Raw genomic sequence first — 26,797 nt, 5'->3', positions numbered from 1 at the left:
AATTAAACATTTAAATTTTTATTTGTACTTCAATAGCATGTTAGACTTGGCACAAGATGTGCAGTCTGTTCACACTTTCTTGTCTAGTGGGTTTTTAATCTAGATTAGATATTCAAACGATGATGAGACATAGTACCTGTTTAACTTTTCCTGTCTATTCTCACCCTGTCCAATTACAAGTACTCCTCCAGATCTTCTTAGTCACTCTCTTACTGACTCAAATTAAAAAGAAAGGCACACTCTTTGTTATCTGATATGATTTCAAAATGACTTCTGCTGATTAAACCCATGTTCTGATTTTGTGTGAAATTCTGAATCAAGTTATTTGAATCCTAACACATTAAGGAGGAGTTAACACATTATTTCAGCCCTTTTTATTGTTTTTGGAAAGGAATTTATTTTGATCATTTTGGCAGACTGTGATGGTAGAAAATGCTAGAATGTATCAATGGCACCAGTAGGATGGCACCAGTAGCTTGCTATGTCTGTATGTTCTTTAATATTCTGATGAATTGTTATATCATGGATATGGGGATTTCCCCCTTTGGTATAGAAGACAAGCTACCCATACTGCTCAGGCTGTCCCATAAATTTTCTAAAGGCTAATCAATATTCTTGGGCTTCTCCTCTACTTATTTGGATATCTAAAAGATAGCTAATTAAGTATTCAGGCTTTGTTCCAGGTGTTCCCCATTTTCCTTGCATGGCTGAGCCAGTTTTGTTTCTGATCATGTATTTCTCTGATTAGAGCTTTTACACACTTCATTAGGATTTCTTCCTGTGTGTCCTTCAGCAAGTTACTCATTCTCCCTGGTCCTCAATTTGCTTATCCACAAAATAACTAGGCTACCACCAAAATCCTTTTTAGTTCAATATTTAAGATCGTATTGTCATTCTATGATTTCTCAATCTATACCATGTATGGACATATATAGGAAATGTTTAAAAACTCTCAAAAATTAAACACATACATGGCACACTTTAAAATTTATCTATAATAATAAAAGCAATTAATAATAGCTATCATGCATATATCACATATTATATACCAGATGTTTTGTGAGGTACTTTAAAATATCAAGTTTGATCCTCACAACAACCCTGGGAAGTGAACGTTATTATTATCTCCATTTTATTGATGAGAAAATGGGCAAATAGAGACTAAGGGACTTGTCCAGGGTCATACAACTAGTACATGTTTAAGATCAGATTTGACTTTCATTCTTCCTGACACTAGAAACTAGAACTCTACCCACTGTACCATTTAGACTGCTTTAAGTATTAACACATTAATTTATGAAACATTAATACTTTCTTAAGTCCAGAAAATCTATAAAACACAAAAACTTGTGATTGGTAGCATTTCCCTATTTCTAAGAAATAAATGCTCACATTGAAAATGTCACAGTTGATTCTGTCCTCAGGCAAATTCAGCTTCCCAAGTCTGTATACCCCTGGACATATTTTTCCCTAAATTTTCTATAGAGGATCAAGCCAAACAAAGAGGAAGAGAAGGAGGAAGGGATGCAACGAGGGAGGAAGGGAGAGAAGGAGAGAGGGGGGAAGGGGAGACAGAGAGAGTGAGTGAGAGAGAGAGCAGAAAGATATAGAAATGTAGAGATATAAGGACAGGACACCTATGAAGTCATAATATAGACATCTATCTTTCTAATAGCAATGGTAGGTTTTAGGAAGGAATGTAGTATATCCAACAAATACACCTAGAATCAAAAATCAAAATAATTCTAATTCATGCCAATGGGTAGACAGATAGATGATAGATAGATACATACCAAATAAATGCATCTATAAATGTCATATTATATTTCTGGATAAAATAGAAGCTATATGATGGACAAAGTATGATTATGAAGTTTTGCTTATTTGCTTAGAATTTAGTTGAAATAGAGAGGATCAGAGAAGAATTTCAAGCCTGAAGAAACTGAGTCAGCAAACTCATAGAACTGGAATATTTTGAAGATAGCATGGTTCAGGGAGATGTTCACCTAAGGACAGGTATCAAACATGTGGACCACTACTTTACAAACTAGGAAATTTAAGAAATAAACAGCACATACAAACAAATAAAAACACAATAAAACCATAGGTAACATTGCATTTTAAAACTGCCAATACACAGTCCTGGGAGTCCTTGTGTGTAGTTTAGTGGCCTCTCTCTTTATTTCAGTTTGACAGTACTGGTCTAAAGCAGTAATGGAACAAACCTGAAGAGGTAGCAAGGGTCGTAGATACCAGGTTTAGAATCCATCCATAGGATCATGAATTCTGAGCTGTTCCTTAGGGGACATCAAATTCAGTCCCTTCATTTTATACATAACCAAACTACAGATAGATTTGGTGAAGTGATTTGTCTGAGGGGTCACTTACAGCTATTAATGTTTTAAGCAGGTTCAAAGCCCAGTTCTCCATCCATTTTGCCATCACTTTGTCTCTGTTCTAAAACTAATGGGGAATAAGATGACATATATGACTGTCTAAGCAAGTGATAGTTTTTGTTTGTTTTTAATTCTCCCATTATGACAATTCTTTATATTTATCTGCAAACAAAATACTCATTTAATCAAATACTCATTGTGAAATAACAAATCTTAGAGCTGGTAGGAATCACATTTGCACACATGACAAGAAGTTGAGGATCGATATGTGGTGGTTTAAATTTTGGAAGACTACTAATCTTCCAAAAGACCTAGGCAGGCTATATGAATGGATCAAATGTAATTAGATAAAATTTCTTAGGAAAAACATAAAATCCTATCAAGAAATCAGTGGCATAAGTACGTAGTAGGGGAGTGATGGTGCAGCAACAATCTGTATGGAAAGTCCAAGGCTTGTAGTGGTCTGCAAGATCAGTATGAATCAAGAATGTGATGACTAAAAAATCTGAAATGGAAAATGTTCTCCACACACATTCTTGAATGGAAGTCCTCCCCCTTAGAAAGAATGCAAGTGCTGACCTTCATGGAAGACTTGCAGATATTTGAAAGTAAATCTATTATATCTCTTTATTTTTTTTAGACTAAAGATCCATTGACCAACTTTTCAACCAAATGTCCATGTAACATGGTTTGGGGACTTCTCACCATTTTTTATGCCTTCTTTGAATACATCCATGATTGTCAGTGGCACTGTGAAAATTTGGCACCTCAATGTGAACCCAATATTTTAAATTTGGTCTAGAGGTAGAGTACATTGATTACAATGGAACTTTTTCTTTTGTTTTTGTTTTCATGAAACTGGGCATTTATACAATAGATGAGCTTTTGGGGGGCTGCTCATAATATTGTTTAGCTCAAAATAAATTTTCAATTTACTCAAACTTCAAATTTTGGGATTTAATTCCTAGATATATTGTAGAGATCACAAAGTTCAAACATCTTGCTTTTATTTATGAGAAAGCTAGGATTAAAGGAGGCAACTTGACCCAAATCACTTAAACTAGATTTAGATGACATGGAATTGTAATCAATTTGCTTTGGGAAACCTATATCCTCCTACAAGTTTTTTTTTTTTTTTTTGTATAAACTATTCTATAACTGTATTCCCCTGTGGCATACTTTATCCACTAATTATGATTATTATTGTAGTTATCTTTTGGGAATTAAAATCTTCACTAACAGAAGTCATTTCAATCTGGCCTTCTCTATAACCTTTGAATTGGTTTTGCCTAGCAGTTGTGTAATTTAGCCAAAATGTTTATTTTGATAGTATTAACATGTTTAGAAGTGGAAAAGATTTTATCTGACTGATTGTCTGTCAGCATTCAATAACCACCTATTACCACCTATCTGGTGGTAGCTATTTGAATTAAAAGTATGGGGTTCACAAGTCACTGACTAGACTCTAGGGGATATGATTTGCAATTTAGCTCTATTTCTGTGATAGAACAACTCACATTAATTTTTAACTATATGGCAAACTTGATGACCAGGAAGATGCCACTAGACTAGAGAAATGGCTTCATTTCCGCTGATATACTAAGACATGCTTGTTAATTAGAGAACAGATTATTCTGTTTTATGAAGGGAAAAAATACATTAACAAACTTTTTGTTTTCTTTATTCAGAGGGAATAGAAAACAACACAGAGAATAAAATAGTGGTGGAGAATACACACGCACACACATACACACATATCTGTATATATAGGTATATATATATATATGAAATTTAAAAAAATCAAAGTGGATAACCCTTACATAAAGGACATTTCCATCTTCTATAGTATTTTCATCTAAAATAGATCATGAAGACCAGGCTTAAACAGCATATTTATCTGTTGAATTATAGAAGGAAACAATATTGATAATTTAGCTTTTGGCATTTTTTCCTCTTTTGGTTCTAAACTTCAGATTTGAAATTTACTTTTTCACTTCTTCCTTATTTCAGTGGCTGCATGATCCCATCTATTTGGTCTTCCCTTTCATTGAGTATTTCTTATCTTTGATAAATCTCCCATTAGAAATCCATGTTAAACACTCAGAATCTTCCTGTAGGAATATGTGTGTGCGTGTATGTGTGTATGTGTGTATTCCCCACCATTATTTTATTCTCTGTCTTGTTTTCTATTTCCTCTGAATAAAGGAAACAAAAAGTTTGTTAATGTATTTGTGTGTACACACACACACACACAAATATTTAAATATATGTATATGTGCATATATACATATATATAAATATTTATGTATATGCAATACATGAATACACAGATATATATACACATACATACATATACATATATGTCTATATATGTATATAAATGTTGCAACACATTTTTTCTCCTGATATTCCCTGAAGTCCTGACACGACCATCATTTACATAATCCAGTACTTTGCTATTTTTTAAAATGTGCTGACCAAAACTAAGATTCTGAGTAGTCATACTACTCAAGTAGGTCATACTACAAGTGCAAGGCAGAAAAAGAAAACTGTATTACTATAATTTAGCTTTTCTTTTCTTTGACTTTGAGGAGAAAAAATGGGCCTTTTGTGGGTCAAATTATGAAAATATCTATGTAGGGAAGTGCTTCGAGGTCAAATTAGACAATGAGGGTTTTAATATTTGATTAGGAAGAATGCATTAAAAGTTTGTTTTAACTGCAATGAACAAATGTATTGGCTTCAGATTACAGTGAGCCCAATAGACAGTAGAGGTACACTTAATATTTTAGGATTTTACCCAGCCTCTCCTTTCCATGTCTTCAGCAGGAATCCCTGCCATTCCATCTACCTGCTGCGGACCACTACTTTGGGATTTTTCAGTTTGATATCTGATGCCAAAAAGAAAGGGAAATCAAAATAGTTTGAACAATCTCTTGGGTCTAGTTGTGAATTATGAAATGGAATGTTCATTTCGTTTTTGGGAAATAGTAGGAAACCCAGCTGTAGTCTGTTCACCTGTGACATTCCCAAGTTCTTGAAGTCCCTATCAAAGCAGCCCATGCTTTGTTCAACTGGATTGTCTTGAAGGTCAAAAACAAATATTGCCAGTTACTGCGGTTTGTTACAAACTGTGAACTGGAAATAAGTGACAGACTTTTTAAACAATGTTAATGTAAAACAAAGCACTGAAAACTCAATTGGCAGTTGGCAACATTTGGCCTCTGGCACACTTGGCAACAGTTTTCTTCTAGGCATATCCAAGTTGTTCCAGTCAAAAAATACACAAAGGAACAAATAAAACAACAATGGAAGAAATAATAATAACCAGCAAGAAATCAGGAACCAACTTCTTTTTAGTGTGCTTATCCTAACTAGTATTATCTGGAATGTATGTTTATACGAAACATTAACTCAACTGAAGAGCTGAGATGGCTACTCTATTTAAAAAACCAATGACCCTGTCCTATATACAAATCCATTAATAGTTGCATAATTCATAAATACTGTTAAGTGGCTTTTCTTCTGCTAATTTAGTTAACATTCTCTCCAATAGTCAACTTTACTTTACTTAATATTTTTTTACTTACGTATCTACCATTTGTTAATAGTTTACAGAACATATATTGGACAGAATCCTACAAAGACATAATGATTATTCATTAAAATATCAGAGTGTGATTATTTGAAATTACTAGTATTATAATGTTCCCATTTTAAGTCTCTATTACAGGAAATTTTCCTTCTCTCTTTTACCTTTCTAGACACACATCTCCTGGGGATCTGTTAGAACTAAAGGAACATCTCAAGTATTGCTCTTCTCCCCTTTGAAAACAGTTTTGAAAACTGCCATTATTATTTTCATCCTATTCATTATACCCAATGGAAAAACAAACCCCACTCTATTCACCCCTGGTGAAAAAAAAATATTTTCAGCCAACTCTGAGATGGGAAGTGAGGTCATAGGTCTAGGCTTAAAAGAAATATCCAAGTTTTGACATAGCCCAGATTCTACCCCATTCACTCACCCATTACTGTTTGGCTGACAGAGTTAGGAAAGCAAATAAATTAGAAATCATCATGAAAGTCTCTTCCCTCATCTTTCCTTCTAGCAACGTTGACATCTTAATTATTTGGGGAACTTCAGATGACTTAGAATTCATAGAGCAAGGAAATATCTTCTCTCATATTCAGTTTGATTTCCCTTACCTGAGAGAATAACAGGCTACTTGAAAAACTTAATGGTTCAGAACTCTCTTACTAGAGGTCAAAAAAGAAAATCCTGGACGATCATATCATCAGTTGTAACAAAGATGATTCTTGTTCAGGCATGGTTTGGACTAGGCAGTCTCTGAGATCCAGTTCAGTTCTGAGATTTGGTGACTTCTCCAAAAATTGATATTACTTCAGAACACAGAGTACCTACTAAGAAATAGTTTTGTATGGAAATAATTTAATCATATCCATGATCAGCCAAGTGTCGTTCATGTAAAAAACTAGATTAAATAAATGAGAATGACAAGAAGATGTTTCTTACATTTTATTGGATGGATATTACAGAATAGAATAATGCAAAGACATCACATTTATATATTGTTTTAAAGTATTCCCAGTGATTTGTTCATAATGACCCAGTCAGGCAGACAACCAAAGTATTATCTCCATTTTCTTCCATTTTTGTTTAGACATTTTAATTTTACTTCCATTGATTGCAAGTATTGAAGTATATGAACAAGTCTATAAGTTAAAAAAAAGAGCAGAGTATGGAAGTTGAAATCAATGACAAATGAATGAAAAAGATAGTGAATTATTACATCCATTTGTAGCTACCATTATTTCCCCTTTCTTCCCCCAAGAGATACCTAATATAGCAGTAATCCCATATTCCTTATTTTACTAGATTTTTTTTTACCTTCTTTCCTATATACATAAAATAAATTTGTTGTTCTTTTGGTGTTTAACAACATTACTGTATAACATATAACATTTATAACTGTTGTGTTCTTTTTTTGAGTTCATTCTATAGCACTTAATCTAAGCTTCCCATAATTTCTTTGAATCCTTCATATTGAGTTTTATGACTTAATAGTATTCTGTTATATTACTATTTCTCCATCCATAAAACTTTAGTCCTATTTGGGAATCCATGGGAAAATTTGGAAGAATCTTCAAAGAAATAAATTTAGGAAAGACTTTAGAGCTATCCAAAAATGGAATGGATTTTGTTGGTGGGTAATAAGTTTCCCTCTGGTAATCTTTAAGTAAAGATTGTATTCTCAAGAATCCGAGATGTTGTAAAGGCAATTCTTGTTCAGGCATGGATTAGACAAATTGTCTATGAGGTGCTTTCTAACTCCCTGGAATCTACTGGCAATCATAATGTATCCATTGAATTTTTTTTTTCACATCTTATAACCAGTTTTTCATTCCTGCTTCTATATAGTAACCAATTCTTTGTTCCTGCTCCTTGAGATGATTTTAGATAAAAAAGTCTTCTCCCAACGTTACATACAATGTTCACAGGGAATCATTTTCATTTGATTTAGGTATTAAGCCACAATTCTCTAAAGTTCTATACTAAAGAACAGGTGCTGATCTGCATTGAAAGAGTTTCTTTATCAACGAAATCAAAAGTTTAGCCTTTCCCCTCTCCAAAAAAAATGTCTTCTGAACTATACCGAATATTTATTCCCTTCATTCCAATTTAAGCAAAGAAACAAAAATGGAAAAACAATATTGACATGAAATAATTCCACAACCCTCCCCACTCTTTTTTGGAGTGGAAGGTGTTTGGCTTATCTTCTTTCTTTTCAAACAATAATTAGTGCTCTTTGCCAAGGAAGACACAATGTTAAAGTAGCTCTCATCTGTTTATATGCTTCTGCATGAATTAAAAAGAAAGGAAGACTTTTCAAAACCATATAAAAGTGAATCTTCCAGCAACATAAGCTAAATTACTCCTTCTTTCTTAAGATTTGTTTTGTCTTTTTTTGTTTGCTTATTCAGTTTAGGCCAATTATTATCATAGGGAATTTCCATTGCAGGAATTTCTTCCCTTTTATAGAGAGGTATGGTAATGGGCAGAGTATGTGTTACAGGTGATATTTGAGGCCTAAGTTACTGGACTCCAGGACCAGCCCTCTAATCACTTTCCGTCGTGACTCTCTTTATATTTTGTAACAACAAAATTCCACAGAATGAGTAAGAATTTGTCTCTGATGTTCTTCTTCCTATCGTTATCATAGTAAGTTCCAAGTCAATCTTTCATATGTGATATAACGGAGTGAAAGCTGGCCCTGGGGTCAGAAGATTGATGTTCCATCTTGTCCCTGAAAGAATAAGACACATACTACCATGTGACTTTTGGCAAATCACTTAATAATCTTGGGCTTTGATGGCATAATAGATAAAAAGAGGGAGTTGAACTAGATACCCTGTGTAGTTCCTCTGACTCCAGATATATGATCCTAAATGTAATATAGTAGTAAGGAATGGTTTATATTCCTTGATGTAGATTCATTCATACCTCATTTAAATGGAGTTGGTTGGAGGTGAAGGATTAGATTTGAGCTAAATTTTACCACCACCATCCTTATTATTTAGGAAAGACAATGAATATGCTTTTGTGGAAGCAATGTAATATACTGGAGACAACAAAACTACACATAAGAAAAAATAGAAGAGGAAGTTCTAAGAATCCATGTAAATATATCAAATGGTTTCTTGGTTCATACTACATCCTCATTGGCTTAAATTATCAGAGGAATGCATCTTGTTGTTACAATGTAGACCATATAGATTTTATGATAATGTCACGCTCAGGAAGGGAAATCATTCTTCAGTTGGTCATATAGGATGTGTTTACATGAGCGTAGTGCCAAATGTCCAACTATTTCTGAAGTTGGAACTTACCCCAATTGGTAAATACTGCTTATTGGAAAATAATGGTTAGAAGGTTTTGCTGAGAGCAAAATCTTATGTTGTGTGTCTTGGTAATATATTAGATAAAGAGACAGAAATATCAACAGAATGACTAAGAAAAGTCATTATGATATGGTTCCTTCTGTGAATATAGTTTATATAGATTGCATTTCCCTATTCATAAATGCAGCATATGAAAATAAATTACGAATAACAAATACAACAAAATAAGCACAGCAAGAAAGAAAGCAAATATGTTTGATTTGTGAATACCACAGATTTTACACAATTTCATTATCATATAAATAGCTCACATATATAATCTTGTATGCACTAATTCTGATAAATGTAACAGTAAAAATTAAGATTAATTGAGGCTGCTTTGAAAGGTTCGTGGGAATTAATATCTACAACACTTTTCAGCATGGATACATTGTGTGCTTGAGAAAGTTTGTGAATTTGATTAGTGATTTACAATATCTGCTTACTTGTATTTTTACAGATTTCTAAACTGTGTAAAGTCACTTTTATTCAATGTTAATTTTGATACCTTTTTGCAAGGTGTGAATCTTCTACAAAATGAACTGATCTTAAATGAATCACATACTTTTTTTCCAAATTAGCATGATAATTGAAGAAAATAATTAAATATGCCCAAATTGGCTATTGAGAGGCTATTATTAACAAATAAAGTTAAAAATGGAAAGTCAGACATGTGAAGGTAATAATATTAATCTGCTACTGTTACACTAATTATAATATGTGGTGCTATGGATACAGTGCTCAGCCTAGAGTTGAGAAAATTCATCTTTTTGAGTTCAAATCCAGCCCAAAACACTTACTGGACTCTGGGAAAGTTACTTAAATCTGTTTGCCTTCAGTTTCTTCATCTGTAAAATGAGTTGGAGAATAAAATGGAAAAAGCTGCCATATTTCTAAAAGAAAACCCTAAATGGTATCATGAAGAGTTGGATGCAACTGAACAACAATTACATGAACATTCATTGCATCATCCCTCTTGTTATTATCATCATTAATATTTTTGATATGGTGATTATGCTGTGAAATTTTGTATATGAAATGCAATATGCCATAGTGATAAGCAAACTAGTTTCAGATCTAAGAATATCTGGGTTCAGATATTACCTGTGACACAACCTGAGCTATGTTACTTTTGGCAGATCATTTAATCTCTCCATACTGTAGCAACACACTAGTTTCTAAGAGACAGAGCATGTGCAAGTCTGCATTTGACAAAAAGAATTTTTTAAATTAAATATATTTAAGGACATTTTTTTCTTTGAAGTTTGACCAAATCACAAAATTTCTATATTTTTAAAGATTCAAATAAAGTGTTGGTTTTTGTTCCAGAGGTGAAAAACATTTAGCTTAGAAATTCGTCAAAGATGCCCTCTAAATTGTTGAAAGTAAATGAATGAAAATAGCAAATCAAATGAGTAACCATATATTAAATACAGTTTATAGTGTATAAAAAATGAACTCCCATAAAACACATTTTTATAGAACAGAAATATATCATTATGTGAATTTATTTAGAGTAATTTATTTGCTTAAATTCCCAAAGAGATAAAGTTGGATCACCTGTAATATAGGTCAGATAGCATGCCTCAGGCACAGAATCATATCTGGGCTATAATAAACTGTCAAGATCAAATTGCTTTACCAAATGTGGAGGTATGTACCCAATAGATTGTCTGTCTAGAAGGAAGAAAAGGGGAGCACATTGTAGTTAGTTAGCATAGTAGAACAGAACATCCCTTTAACGAAGCTATGAATGCCAATGTTTGGTCTTTCAACCAAATAACAGATTCAGTTTTCTTCACTATCCAACACAATTGCAGGATAAATTCTTGACTTTCAACTGTTATCTCAGATGGGATTACTATTGTTAACAGGAAGAAAGAATAAATTACATAGTATATGGATAGCTCAGCACAAATCCTTCATTACTAACTGAAATACAACTCACAATATATAGAGAATATCAGAGTGGGAAAAATTCTTATAGGTCAATTACACCACCTATCTAGATTTTAAAAAAAAATGAGGACCACTGATTCAGGAAACTAAGCATTCTTAAATATTCTTAATCTCATGTTTTCTTTTTCATTGAAATCTTCAGAATTGATAAAGGTCTAGGTTTTGGTTTTCATAATTCATCATGTGAATTAATTTGGAACAGGAGTGATTTAGTATAATATACTGTTTAGAGAAAAATTTAGAGGAAAAAAATATCAAGTATTTATTTTGCATACAATTGAATTTGCATATTTCACATCCCCAGTGTAACATAAGCTAGTTGAGGGCAAATATCATTTCATTTCTCACTCTATACCTACAGTACCAATTAGGTTTCCTGACATTAAGTAGGCATCTAATACATTTTAATTGATCAATAAAATTCAACACCATAACTAATTCATGAAGTCTCTATACTCCATGTCCAGAAAGTAAACAAGTAGTCTTTGCTTGAAAACATTCAGTGGTAGGGAATTACACCTCACAAGATAATTTATTCCAATTTTCGGCAGATTAAGTTGTTAAAAAACTCTACCTCACTCTGAGCTGAAATAATATTTCCAAGTTCTAACCTTTGGATCCAAGCAGAATAAATTCAATCTGTATTTTACATGATTCTCCTTGGAGTACTTATGGTTTTTAAGTGTCAATGTCATTTCCATTATCTATTTATAATTTTTGCAAAATTTTAATTACTTGCTTAAATAGTTCATGGTTAAGTTGTCATTTAAAATAACTGTAGACTATATGAAATACCTGGGAGTATACCCAAGAACTACATGAACATAATTATAAAATACTTTTTTATACAAATAAAACCATATTTAAATAACTGGTGAAATATTAATTGTTCATGGATGAGCAAAGCCAACATAACAAAAATAATAATTCTACCTAGTCTACTTATTCAATGCTATCCCAATTAAACAAGCAAAAATCATTTTATTGAGCTGGAAAAAATAATAATAAAATTCATTTGGAAGAATAAAAGGTAAAAAATATCAAAGGAATTAATGAAAACATGTAAAGGGAAAAGGTTTAGTAGTGCCAGATCTTAAACTGTGTTAAAAGACAGTAATTTTCAAAATTATCTTCTACTGGCTAAGAAATAAAAAGTTAGATCAGTGAAAAATAGTAGACATACAATACATGGTAGCAAATCATTATAGTTACCTCATGTTTGACAAAAGTAAAAATTTAAGCTTTTAGGATGAGAATGCATTATTTAGCAAAAATCAGTGAAAAAACTGAAAAGCTGGGAGAAAAATCTGGAAATTTCCATTGGAAATTGGTTATAGATACATATCTTACACCATTCCCCAAGGAACTAGACATAAAGGGAGAAATAAGAAACCTGGAAGGACATGGAACACATTACCTTTCAGACTTATGGGTAGGAGAAGAATTTATGAATAAGCAAGAGATGAAAGGCATTGGGAGATGTAAAAGGGATGAGTTTGAATATATTAAATTAAAATGTTTTGTACAGATAAAAAGGAAAGCAGAAAACTGAAGAAAAAATTATAGACAGTTTCTTGGATATAGGTCTCATATTATCAAATATATATATATATATAAAATTTAGAAGTATATGAGTCATTTGCCAATTGATAAATCATGAAACGATATGAACAGCCAGCTTTTTATGAAAAAATCAAAATTATATATATATATATGTTCTAAATCATTATTGATTAGAGAAATGCAAATTAAAAACTTTGAGATATCACCTCACACCTATCAGATAGGTTAAAATGATGGAATAGGAAAAATGACAAATGTTGGAAGGGATCTGAGAAAACTGGGAAAATAATACACTGTTGGTGGAACTGTGAATTGATATAAGCATTTTGGGGAACAATCTGGAATTAAGCTCAAAAAGCTATAAAACTGTGTATGACCTTTGACCAATATCTCCCTTCTTTTCTTTTTCTCTCCGTCCACAAAGTTCCCCTGCCTTCATGGTCACACACACACACACACACACACACACACACGCACGCACGCACGCACACACACGCACACACACACACACACGAATAAATCAGATGTTTGCTGCCTAAGTTTCTGTCTATGGTGGCAAAGAACTGCAAACTGAGGGAATGCTTATCAACTGGGGAATGGCTAAACAAGTTGTGGTAACAGGGCTGTAAGAAATGATGAGCTGGTTGATTTTAGAAAAAACATGGAAAGATGCATAAAATAATGAAAAGTGATATGAGCAAATAATTGTGAAAAATAAAGTTATTCTGAGTAATATAAGTGCTCATAACAACTATAAAGGACTTATGAAGGAAGATGCTATCCATCTCTAGATAAAGAAGTGATAAATATGTTTGTATAATATGGTTCTACATCTATTTATAAATCTGTGTCAAATGGTGGTCTTCCCTAATGCAAGGAGAGCAAGGAGACAGTTTGGAACTTAAAATGTCACAAAAAAGAGAAAAAAAGGTACATCAGTTTATCATCATCATCTTCCTCCTCCTTCTCCTCCTCCTCTTCTTCCTCTTCCTATTATTGCTGGTTTGGGTTCAATTTGATATTAACTGACAAGTTAGTAATCTAACTCTTAACTAACTCTAATAATTCTTCTATCCAGAAAAATGACCAAGGTAAAATCAAAGGCCAAGGAAAAAATAAACTTTAGGCAGCAAACATTTGATTTATTCTCCTGTGTTTGTGTTTGTGTGTGTGTGTGTGCACGTGTGTGTGTGTGTGTGCATGTGTGCATATGCATGCATGCCCATGGAGCAGCACTTTGTGGAGGGAGAGAAAGAAGGAGAGAAGAATGAAGTAAGAAAAAGAGAGTGAGAGAGAGAGAGAGAGAGAGAGAGAGAGAGAGAGAGAGAGAGAAGGTGCCAAACACATATGACTATTATAATCTTTAAAAGGAAAAAAGAAATGGAAGATAAAATACATTTGCAGGAAAAAATGGAAAGATAGTCAACTAAGCAAAGCTATCTCAAGAGTATTCGAGGGTAAAAGTGGATGGAGAACCACAAACTAGAACAAAATATGGACAAGATTCATTTTTGAAAAAGTCATAATAATAAATCATTTACTGTGAAGGACATTAGTCACAATAGTGTTACACTCTAATATCAGAGCCTAGTATATGCTCATGATGGAGTTAAAAATACCATCATAGGAAATCAAGAATAGTAAAGCAGTCAGATTAGGTCAAGTGCATACAAAGATGATTAGTGGTAGAGGTGATGCAATTTTGAAGACACTAAGGGATTGATATATCAAGGGAAAAATCTGAACCTTATTAATACTGAAAAAGAGATGACAGAAAATATGAACCTCAACTTTACATTTATTCTCTCCTCTCCTACTCTTCAATCATTTATATATTAATTGGATATTTTTGGATAAAGGTATTAATAGGGAAAGTGCAATTTTCTCAAGCAATATCAGAAAGAAACCTGACCTTCAACATTTCACAAGTGACTGAAAAGTGTAGAAAACATAAGATTTCATTGTTCTTATAATTTGGTGATTTTTTAAAATGGGAGTTTCAGTCCAACAAATTGCCACCTTACAGGGTCTTTGTAAAATAAAGATTTTCCCATTTATACATAAAAATCATTCAAAATTTCATTTTATGATAAAAAAGAAAAAAGTTCAATAACTTTTGGGTAACAACATCAAGAAAGGCATAAAATATGGAAATATATGCTCACCAACATAATGGTGAACATATGTTCCCTGGGGATTGTGAGGTCCTCCAGAAATCCCTAATTTCAGATGGCACTGTGCTGATTACATCATCAGAATGTTTCAGAACTTCCTCAAAGAGATTTGTAATTACTCAAAAGAGTTTGGCCTGTCTGTTCTCAAAGAAAACACAGGGTGCATGAAGAGGATCAGTCACAGAATTATTAAAGAGGTTTTGAAGCTTTCTCAGGCGAACATAGCTGCAGAGTATCTGGTACTAAATTCGAACTCAGGTCTTCCTAACTCCAGGTACGCCTTTAATTCTTTTATAGACCTAATGCAACAGAACTGTCATTATTTCAGAGAACAAAATCAAGACAGAGACATAAAGATTAATAAATCTGTAAACATGAATGAGGTCAAAGAATAAATTATAGAAGAAACCAGCAACCATATAAAAGAGAATATCAAAATTAAATGGCATGCCAAAATTTGGGTCATAAAACTAAAACAGTCCAAGGCTATCAAGAATTTTCTTACTCAGCTGTTAGCTGTTCTTCCCTAATTAATGATGTTTGCAATTTAATATGTGTGCTATTTTTTTCCTTCATACAAGTCAGTGAAAAAATGCCGAATTAAACATAAAGAAAGCAGGGGTGACATGAATTCAAGTTATGTAACTGAATTATAAGAATAGGAAGGTTTATGCCAAGAAAAAAAAATCAGTGTTAGCTGTGGAAGTGAAAAAAGTCATAACACTATTATATTATACAACTAGCTGAATTAGTGGCTGAAGTTAAGCTGAAACAGAAGTTCGCTAGGTTTATTTAAATGATCATAGCGTTATTGACTGTGAGGCAGGGAATTTAAATCCTTAAAGTTATAACATAATACTGGTTTAATTTGCTAACAAGTTTTGCAATTTATGGTTTTTCAATATGTCTTATTTTTGTTTTATTGATTCATTTCTCTGTTTTTCTTTTTAAAAATGATAGAGAGTTAGAATTTACTATCTAGGAATTTCTGATTTCAATAGAATAAAAATCTTAGTCATAATCTATTTCGTTAGGTAAAAAATAATGTTAACTAATTACAAGAGATAGAAGCCAGATTTCAGATTTCATCAATGCAAGGAATTTTTAGGAAAAGGAATTACTTTTACCAGTGCAGGTCCTTTATATTCTCTGAAGTTTATAACGTTAAAGAACTGCCTAGAGCTCTACCAGTTTAAGTGACTTATTTAGGATCCTACAGATAGTATGTGTAAGGGCCAGTCTTGAATCCAGGTATTCTTGGTTTTAACATACTGCTCTTTTTCTATTATTCTATTCACTATACCATGCTGCCTTTCGAATAAAACTAAACAATCAATAGATTATAACTGTTTTAAAGCTTTGTGAATGATTAGAAATTGGTAGGTTTTTTTTTTTTCAGAACAATCTAGCAACAAACAGTAAGTATTATAAAAATAATCATAGTCTTTGGCCTAATAGCCTCATTATTGCAATTGTACACAAAAAATATTAACCAAAGAAACATAGCTAACCTATCTGTTCAGACATATTTATAGCAGCGTTATATGTAATATTGAAAAACTGACAATAAACTAAATTTCTAATTGGAAATGGAAAATTGGTTGACCAGATGATGTTATATCAATGGAAGAGACACAATGAAATCAAGAAAAACAAGTACAATTAATGTAAATAAATAAGTAAAGACTGATATGTATGAAATAATTGTGTTGAGAATGAAAAAAATGAAAAGAGAAAAAAGAGAATGAAAAGAAAATCAATGTGCCTATATTGAACATAAAAGTATATAAAGTTAAATATTGCAGACAAAAAATAAATAGTTGAAGACAACATTACAGGACACAGCAGAAAGGAATATTTTTTAATTTGCTATAGACAGGTGAATGATAAAGTTATTTTTAAAAGTTTTAATACTTCTATAAAAACTGTTCTCCTCTCACTGCTCATCATGACATGAAGGTGATCCTGGATTCTCAAAAGCTCATAGTGAAGGACACATCCCGGAGGATTCTGACAACTTGAAAAAACTTACAGTGTAGTTTCCAAGGCAAAACTCAATATGGTGAAGATCATCACCAGTATTTAGAAGCATCATTATTTTACCATGTCAATTTATAACTTAAAAAAAGTCTCATTTTTTGTGATTCTCCAGAATAGTGATCAAGTCACTGAAAGTGGAACAAATATTGTTACAAATCACATGGGTTTTGCACCATTTATACACTAACAATTATCTAAATGTAACTATTTTTTGTCATTAAGCTTATCATTAATTTATCTGTTAGTTTAACATTAAAAGGTAAGCTTTATAGTCAGATTTATCTTAGTACTGTAGACATATGAATGTTACAATTGTATAGCAAGTGATCAAACAGAAAGTTAAATATAAGTTTACACATGATGTTCACAAGCTATCCCTGGAGGGGGAGATAAAGCATCAACAGATTTGTTTTCATCTTAGAACTAAAACTGAAAATAAACATCATATCATGAGGCTCTTGGATGTATTGCCCTGTAAAGCTCAAAGTCATAAACATTTTTTTAAAAAGAAAGCTACAATTGTGAAGATAGTCTTAGCTATTTCACACATGATTCAAAGAATGGAGTGAAGAAATTCTATGAAATTTTTGACAACGTGCAAATCATGTTGCCATATGACTTAATACCAGTAAGTTTAATATGAAGGTGCCAACTAAGAAAGATAACAAAAAAAACCCAAACCAAACCAAACTGGAAAGTATGGATTAACAAAGAAAATATGAAGGGCCTAAAGTTTGTTTAGACTATTTAGAAGTCTCATAACTATATTTTGAATGTTTTTTTTAAAAATAAAACTAATAAAAGTATGTTTAAATGATGATATAGTTATGAATAGGATGAGCATCAATACATATTACACAGAAAAATGAAATTGACTGGAGGAAACTGAAGCAAAATCAATGATTATCAGCATGAAAGTCATTCCAGCAGAATCTGCATGTGGGTAAAACAACTGATAGTTGGGTAAAATATCAAAATAAACACCAAAGTTGAAGGAAGGAAGGAAGGAAGGAAGGAAGGAAGGAAGGAAGGAAGGAAGGAAGGAAGGAAGGAAGGAAAAAAGGAAGGAAGGAAGGAAGGAAGGAAAGATAGAAAGGAAGGAAGGAAAGAAAAATAATTAGAAAGGAAACTGCTACTTTAAAAAACATTGATACTGGAAAAAGATAAATATATAAAGATTAAAAAAAATTCACTTTGATTTTCACCATATTTTGCTAGAATTAAACACAAATACAATCATCAGACCAAAAAGTAACTCTAGTTATAAAAATTGTCCTCCAGGAAATTCTTCATCTGATAAGAAAACAGACATATCAACCAAAATCAATAATGATTCAACATTAATTTTAATTGCAACAATAATAGAGGAATTTGCATTTCTCTCATAAAACAACATACTGTAGCAGCAAGAAGGTAGAGAGCAAGATGCCAGAAAATTTGTTGTGAGAAACTACTAAACCAGATGTTTGTAAGTACATCTATGGATAGAACCGAAAATAGAAAACAAATTGAAAGAAAATGGAGTGGATAAGTTTTCTTTTTACAATTATATATTCTTATAGCTTATGACATTGTTACCACCACATTTGTACTGTAATAGGATACACTGAGTCATATAAGGAAGTAGACTCCATACGCAGCAAAAAGTAATTGGGACAAGTCATGAGACTAGACTAAGCAGAGAGAGAAAGTACATCCTGGAGTTGAAATGCTTTTAAAAACATGGAAAATTTTATTTTTAAGTAATCTAAAAGAGAATTCTGGGAAGATAGTGGGGTAGGTCAGCAAATTCCAAGCTCTCAAGATTTTCCCCCACAAAAGAGTTGAGATAGCACCTCAGGGCAAATACTGAGCAGTAAAAGTAAATAAGACTAGGAGCAGAACAGGGGTTCTCCTGGGACAATCTGAAATCTGAAGAAAATTCCCAGTATGAGATTTGGTCCCTGTGAAGAGTAAGCCTTCAGGCTAGGTCCTAGGTTTGCTTAAACAACAAGCAATAAGTCCTGAGGTTAGTTGGGTTGGGAGGAGGCCTTGGCCCCAGGTTCAGGAACTTTTAACCCAGGTAAAGTGAGGGATGTTGGGCATCTGAGCTGGGGAAGGTTGAGGTAACCTCTTTTGACAAGAAACACACCTGTGCTGTGCAGACAAAGTATGGGAAAGAAGGAACCAGCACATGCCCAGTGAGTGCAGAAGTAGTGGGGTGGGGACCCTAATGACTGTTAGCACTTACAGGAGGCTGAAGTTTTTGGTTCCAGTTAGAGGTTAGAGAGGGGAAAACTGAAGTAGGATCTAGGGACAGAGGCACCATCCCCTATACCTTAGGACTAGAGGTGATTACAGAAACTAAGCTACTACAAATTAAAAAACAAACAAACAAACAAACAAATCCTGTACAGGCAAAGGAGAAAGAATCCAGTCATAGTTACTCTGGGAATAGAAAAGACCAGGGTTCATCTTCAGAGAGTGATACTGAAGCAAAGAAATCCTCTTCTATGCCAAAGCATAACATCAAATGGTCAACAACTCAAAAGAAAAAATCACAGAAAAAAATTTTTTAAAAAGACTTTAAAAATCAAATGAGAGAGATTGAGGAAATACTAACAAAAAAGAAAGAACAATTCAATAAAAATAAAAAAAAATTATAAAAAGAGCATAAATCAATTAGAAAAGGAGGCCCAGAATCTTAAGAGAAAAAAAAAAAAAACAACTCCTTGAAAATCAGAACTGGACATGGGGAAGTCAGTGAAGTTATAAGAGATGAAGGACTAATAAAGCAAAATGCAAAGAATGAAAAAACAGAAGAGAATATGAAATATCTCTTAAGAAAATCAACTGATCTGGAGAACCAAGAAGGAAAAACATAAGAATAATAGGAATACCTGAAATCTGTGATAAACAAAAGAATCTTGACATAATGATACAAGAAATAATTAAACCTGCCATGAAACATTAGAAAAAGAGGGTAAAGTAGAAATGGAAAAGAAGTCCACTGATCACCACCTGACAGAGATCCTATGTGGAAAACCCAGAGGAATATTATAGTCAAATTCCAAAACCCCAGCTCAAGGATAAAATATTACAAGCAACAAGAATAAAAAAGTTTAAATGTGGTTGTGCAGCAATTAGAATCACATAACACCAAGTAGTGATCTCAGTAAAAGATCACAGTTCTTGGAACACCATGTATCAAAGAGTAAAAGAACTTGGGATTACAACCAAAAATATTATACCCAACAAACCTAAGCACAATCCTGAATGAAAAAATAAAACCAACATCTAATGAATGGTCAGATTTTCAGGACTTTGTTAAAACAAAAACAAAGCCTTAATTAATAGGAGATTTAACAATAAGAACCAAGAGAAATATAATATATACTATATAGAAATATAATATATAATACATACCAAAGACTAATTAAAAGGGAGTCAACAAGGACAGATGGTTTATCTTTTATGTGTATAGAATGTAAAATACATGTCTACAATTATTATTAGTAATTGAGAGTTTTGTCAGAAACTTACCCAAGTATGATATGACTTTTAAAAAAATAAAACCACTTAGGAACAGCTAAAAAGAGTAATTATTTTATACAAATGAGGTTTGAGAGGAACTGACACAGAGGAGTTAGATGGGGCAGGAGGACTATTAGTTCTGGAAACCTACTTTCATCAGGAATGGGTTCAAATGGAAACCATACATACATGCATACATATGTGTATGCATGTATGTATACATATATGTATAAAAGTCTTCTAAATTCAGAAAGAAAGAAAATGCTAAGGGGATAGGGAGAGGGGACAGGAGAAGGGAAGGATCTTTAGAAGGGATGGTAAGGGAGTAGGTTAAAGGGGGATACAGAAGGGTGTTTAGACTAATGGAAATGGGAGGATAAGAGAGGGATTCTTGGAGGGAGAGTAGGTTAAGTAATAGAAGGGCAAAGTAGTGGGTAGAAGTAGAGGAGTTACAAGGGATAGGAAGTAAGACATGCACACATAAAAATAAACGTCAGACATTAGGAATAGAATTTCTTTGTCTATATATATATATATATATATATATATATGTATGTGAGTAAGTGTGTATGCATCCTTCATTGCTGAAGAAGATCATGCCATCAGAGAAATAATGACATGACTTGCACTTGACTTTGTTTTGAGTGAGAGAGGGCTGTGCAGGTCACCAGCCTCAGTTCTCCTCCTGAGCCAACTGAATCCAGTGACCAGATATTCATCAGAATGACTGGAGATGACCCAGGATGAGGCAGTTGGGGTTAAGTGACTTGCCCAAGGTCACACAGCTAGTGAGTGTCAAGTGTCTGAGGTGACATTTGAACTCAGGTCCTCCTGACTCTTGCACTGGTGTTTTATCCACCATACCACCTAGCTGCCCCTATGTGAGTAAGTATGTATATATGTATCTATATCTATGTCTGTATATAAATATATCCATTCTTAATTGTAGCCTTCAGGGATGGGGGGGGGGGGTGGAGAGGGAGGAAGGGAGAAAAACAAACAAAGTAAAAATTGCACAGGAGAGAACAAAAGAAAAGTAACAAAGAAGCAAAGAAAGGATGGCTAGCTCTCAGTATAGACCTTCTGGAAATGGAAATTTATTACTATATATTTTGAATTCTCTGTCATGTTCTACTTTGCATGTGGGATACTTCTTTCCTTTCTTATTTTGAATCGAATTTTTAGTATTTAAGTTTACAATGTCTTTCTTTTCCTTTTCTTATTGTGTATTTAAGTTTCAGCAACAAAATAAAATAATGGCACTTAGGTCATGCAGATGATAGAGCACTGACCTTGGAATCAGGAGGACCTGAGTTTAAATATGGCCTCAAACCAGACACTTGGTACTTACTAGCCGTGTGACCTTAGGCAAGTGACTTAACCCCATTTGCCTGCCAAAAAGAATAGAAGAAAGAAATCTTTAAAAATGGGGACAAATAAAAATCAATTAGAAAAAATAATGGGGAGTAGAGTTCTAGAATAAAAGTTTACAGAAAAGATAGCAACTATGAACAGATAACACCTGATTTCTTGTTGCTATGAAATCTTTATGAAAATGACTTAAAATATATTGAGAATAGCCTTGATTAAAATACTAGAGAAACAAACTGATGATTTTCATTTTTATTTTTGGCTTTTTTTATCTTGATAGATTATTTTCCATAGTAAATAACATCCTCATGTTGTAAAAACTGCTTGAAAGACATGACAGAAACAGTATCCTATTATGTTTCTTTATTGATCACAAAAGCAAAAGAAAAAAAACCCACCACAACTTCATACAGTAAAATGTCACATTTTTTTTTATTCAATATGATATCTCCTGTGCACATTTATATAATCAAAGGTTAGAACTAAAAGTTCTCTTCGGGTTTGATTTCAATTTCTTCACTTTACAGTAAAGGAAACTAATCCCCAAGAAATAAAATAACCTTCCCAAAGACAAATTGGTTATAATTAAGAGAAAGTAATTAATTGCCAGTTTCATGAATCCAAATCCAATATCATTTTTACTAAACTTCACTATTCTTCTTTAATAGAATAATTTTTAAAAAATATTTAAAAATCAAAAAGAAACAATACTGTATGTGTAAAAGAATGTCAGTCTGAGGATGACTTGATCAGGAAGATTGAAGACTAGATATTTTCTCCAGATACTAACTCTCTCTCTCTCTCTCTCTCTCTCTCTCTCTCTCTCTCTCTCTCTCTCTCTCTCTCTCTCTCTGTCTGTCTGTCTAACAAAAAAAGTATTCTATACCAAGTGGAGAAATTGTACCTGGAACTATAGGACAAGAAAGAAGAAGCATAAAAAAAGAATCTGTGTTATAAATTAATTATACTTGGATTTTGAAAATCAAATTAGAGAGGTAGAGGAAAAACTGGGAAGAGAAATGAGAGAGATGCAAGAAAAGCATGAAAAGCAGGTCAACAGCTTGCTAAAGGAGACCCCAAAAAATGCTGAAGAAAATAATACCTTGAAAAATAGGCTAACTCAATTGGCAAAAGAGGTTCAAAAAGCCAATGAGGAGAAGAATGATTTAAAAAGCAGAATTAGCCAAATGGAAAAGGAGGTTCAAAAACTCACTGAAGAAAATAGTTCTTTCAAAATTAGAATGAAACAGATGGAGCCTGATGATTTTATGAGAAACCAAGAAATCACAAAACAGAACCAAAAGAATGAAAAAATGGAAGATAATGTGAAATATCTCATTGGAAAAACAACTGACCTGGAAAACAGATCCAGGAGAGACAATTTTAAAATTATAGGACTACCTGAAAGCCATGATCAAAAAAAGAGCCTAGACATCATCTTTCATGAAATGATCAAGGAAAACTGCCCCGAGATTCCAGAACCAGAGGGCAAAATAAGTATCCAAGGAATCTACAGCACACCGCCTGAAAGAGATCCAAAAAGAGAAACTCCTAGGAACTTTGTGGCCAAATTCCAGAGTTCCCTGGTCAAGGATTGCAAGCACCTAGAAAGAAATAATTGAAGTATTGTGGAAATACAATCAGAATAACAAAAGATCTAGCAGTTTCTACATTAAGAGACTGAAGGGTGTGGAATAAGATATTCCAGAAGTCAGAGGAACTAGGACTAAAACCAAGAATCACCTACCCAGCAAAACTGAGTATAATACTTCAGGGGAAAAATTGGTCTTTCAATGAAATAGAGGACTTTCAAGCATTCTTGATGAAAAGACCAGAGCTGAAAAAAAATTTGACTTTCAAACACAAGAATCAAGAGAAGCATGAAAAGGTAAACAGCAAAGAGAAGTCATAAGGGACTTTACTAAAGTTGAACTGTTTATATTCCTACATGGAAAGACAATATTTGTAACTCTTGAAACTTTTCAGTATCTGGGTGGTTGGTGGGATTACACACACATACACACACACACACACACACCCACACACAGCACAGAGTGAATGGAATAGCATGGGATCATATATTTAAAAAATGAAATTAAGGGGTGAGAGAGAAATATATTGGGAGGAGAAAGGGAGAAATGGAATGTGGCAAATTATCTCTCATAAAAGAGGCAAGCAAAAGACTTTTTAGTGGAGGGTAAAAGATGGGAGGTGAGAGGAAAACCTGAAGTTTACTCTCATCACATTCCACTAAAGGAAGGAATAAAATGCACACTCATTTTGGTATGAAAATCTACCTTACAATATAGGAAAGTGGGGTAGAACGAGATAAGCAGGGTGGGGGGGATGATGGAAAGGAAGGCAACGGGAGGAGGGAGAAATCTGAAGTCAACACTCTTGGGGAGGGACGGGAACAAAAGAGAGAATAGAAGCAACGGGGAGCGGGATAGAATGGAAGGAAATATAGTTAGTCTTACAGAACATGAATTTCATGGAAGTTATTTGCAAAATTACACATATATGGCCTATATTGAATTGCTTGCCTTCCCAAAGGGAATGGGTGGGGATGGAGGGATGAAGAGAAGTTAAAACTCAAAGTTTTAGGAACAACTGTCGAGCGCTGTTCTTGCTCCTAGGAAATAAGAAATACAGGTAATGGGGTATATAAAGTTTTCTGGCCCTACAGGACAAAAGAGAAGATGGGGACAAGGGAAGAGAGGGATGATAGAAGAGAGGGCAGATTGGTGATAAGGGCAATCAGAATGCTCAGTGTTTTGGGGTGAGGGAGGGGACAAATGGGGAGAAAATTTGCAACCAAAATTTTGTGAAAATGAATGTTAAAAGTTAAATAAATAAATTTAAAAAAAGAAAAAAAAGAAAACTTCCTGTTTATATCCTTTGACCATTTCTCAATTAGGGAATGACAGGTATTCTTGTACATTTGAATCAGTTTTCTATATATTTTAGAAATGAGGCCTTTTTCACACACAATAGTTGCAAAAATTCTTTCCCAGTTTTTTGCTTCCCTCCTAATCTTAGTTGCATGGGTTTGGTTGTACAAAAAACTCTTCAATTTGATGTAATCAAAATTAATCATTTTTCACTTCATAAAATTCTCTATCTGTAGTTTGGTCATATATATCTCCATTCTCCATAAATCTGTCAAATGCATTTTTACTTGTTCCGCTAATTTGTTTATAGTAGCAGTCTTTATACCTAGAGAATTTATCCATTTGGAATTTATTCTTTGAATGGTGTCAGACATTGGTCTATGCCTAGTTTATGTCACACTGCTGTCCAGTTTTCCCAGCAGTTTTTGTCAAACTGTGAGTTCTTATCCCAGAAGCTGAGGTCCTTGGGTTTATCAAACAGTAGATTGCTATATACATTGACTACTGTGTCTTGAGTGCCTAGTCTATTCCTCTGGTCTACCCCTCTGTTTCTTAGACAGTACCAAGTGGTTTTGATGATTGCTCCCCTATAACACAATTTGAGATCTAGTAGGGCTAGGTCACCTTCCCTAGCATTTGTTTTCGTTCATTCCCTTGATACTCTGGACGTTTTGTTCTTCCAGATCAATTTTGATATTATACTTTCTATCTGTATAAAATATTTTTGGGTAGTTTGATTGGTATGGCATTGAATAAGTAAATTAATTTAGGTAGAATTGTCATTTTTATTGTATTAGCTCAGCCTACCCATGAGCAACTAATGTTTCTACAATTACTTAGAACTAACTTTATTTATGAAAAAAGTGTTTTGTAATTGTGTTCATATAGTCCCTAGGTTTGTTTGGGCAGGTAGACTACTAGATATTTTATAGTGTCTACCATAGATTTAAATGGGATTTCTATTTCTATGTCTTGCTGTTGGGCTTTGTTAGTAATATATAGAACTGCATATTATTTGTGTGGGTTTCTTTTGTAACCTACAGCTGTACCAAAGTTGTTTATTATTTCAAGTAGCTTTTTTATTTGATCCTCTAGGATTCTCTAAGTACATCATCATGGCATCTATAAAGAGTAACAACAGTTTCTTCTGTAAATATTTGAATTCATTCAATTTCATTTTCTTCTCTTATTACTAAAGCTCAAATTTCTAGTACCATATTGAATAACAGTTGTGATAATGGACATGCTTGTTTCACCCCTGATCTTATTGGAAAAGCATCTAGCCTATTCCCATTGCATTTAATGCTTGCTGATGATATTAGATAGATACTGCTTATTGTTTTAAGGAAAGCTCCATTTATTCTTGTGTTCTCCAGTGTTTTCAATAGGAATAGGTGTTGTATTTTGTCAAAAGCTTTTTCTGCATCTATTGAGATAATCACATGGTTTCTGTTGGTTTTATTGCTGATATAATCAATAATGATGACAGTTTTCCTAATACTGAACCAGCCCTACATATCTGGTATAAAACCTACCTGATAATAATATATTATTCTCATGGTAAGTTACTGTATTCTTTTTGCTTATGTATTATTTAAAGCTTTTGCGTCTATATTCATTAGAAAAATTGGTCTATAATTTTATTTCTTTGTTTTGGCTTTTCCTGGTTTAGGTATCAGGACCATATTTGTATCAGTAAAAGAATATGGTAAGATTCCTTCTTCACCTATTTTCCCAAATAGTCTATACAGTGTTTGAATGAACTGTTCTTTAAACGTTTGGTAGAATTCATTTGTAAATCCATTGGGCCATGCAGATTTTTCTCTAGGGAGTTCATTGATGGTTTGTTCAATTTCTTTTTCTGACATGGGTTCATTTAAGTGTTCAACTTCTTCTTCTGTTAATCTAGGCAATTTATATATTTTAA

Source organism: Notamacropus eugenii, chromosome 6 (genome assembly GCF_028372415.1).
Source record: "Notamacropus eugenii isolate mMacEug1 chromosome 6, mMacEug1.pri_v2, whole genome shotgun sequence".
Classification (NCBI taxonomy): Eukaryota; Metazoa; Chordata; class Mammalia; order Diprotodontia; family Macropodidae; genus Notamacropus; species Notamacropus eugenii.
This window is presented reverse-complemented; position numbering follows the sequence as displayed.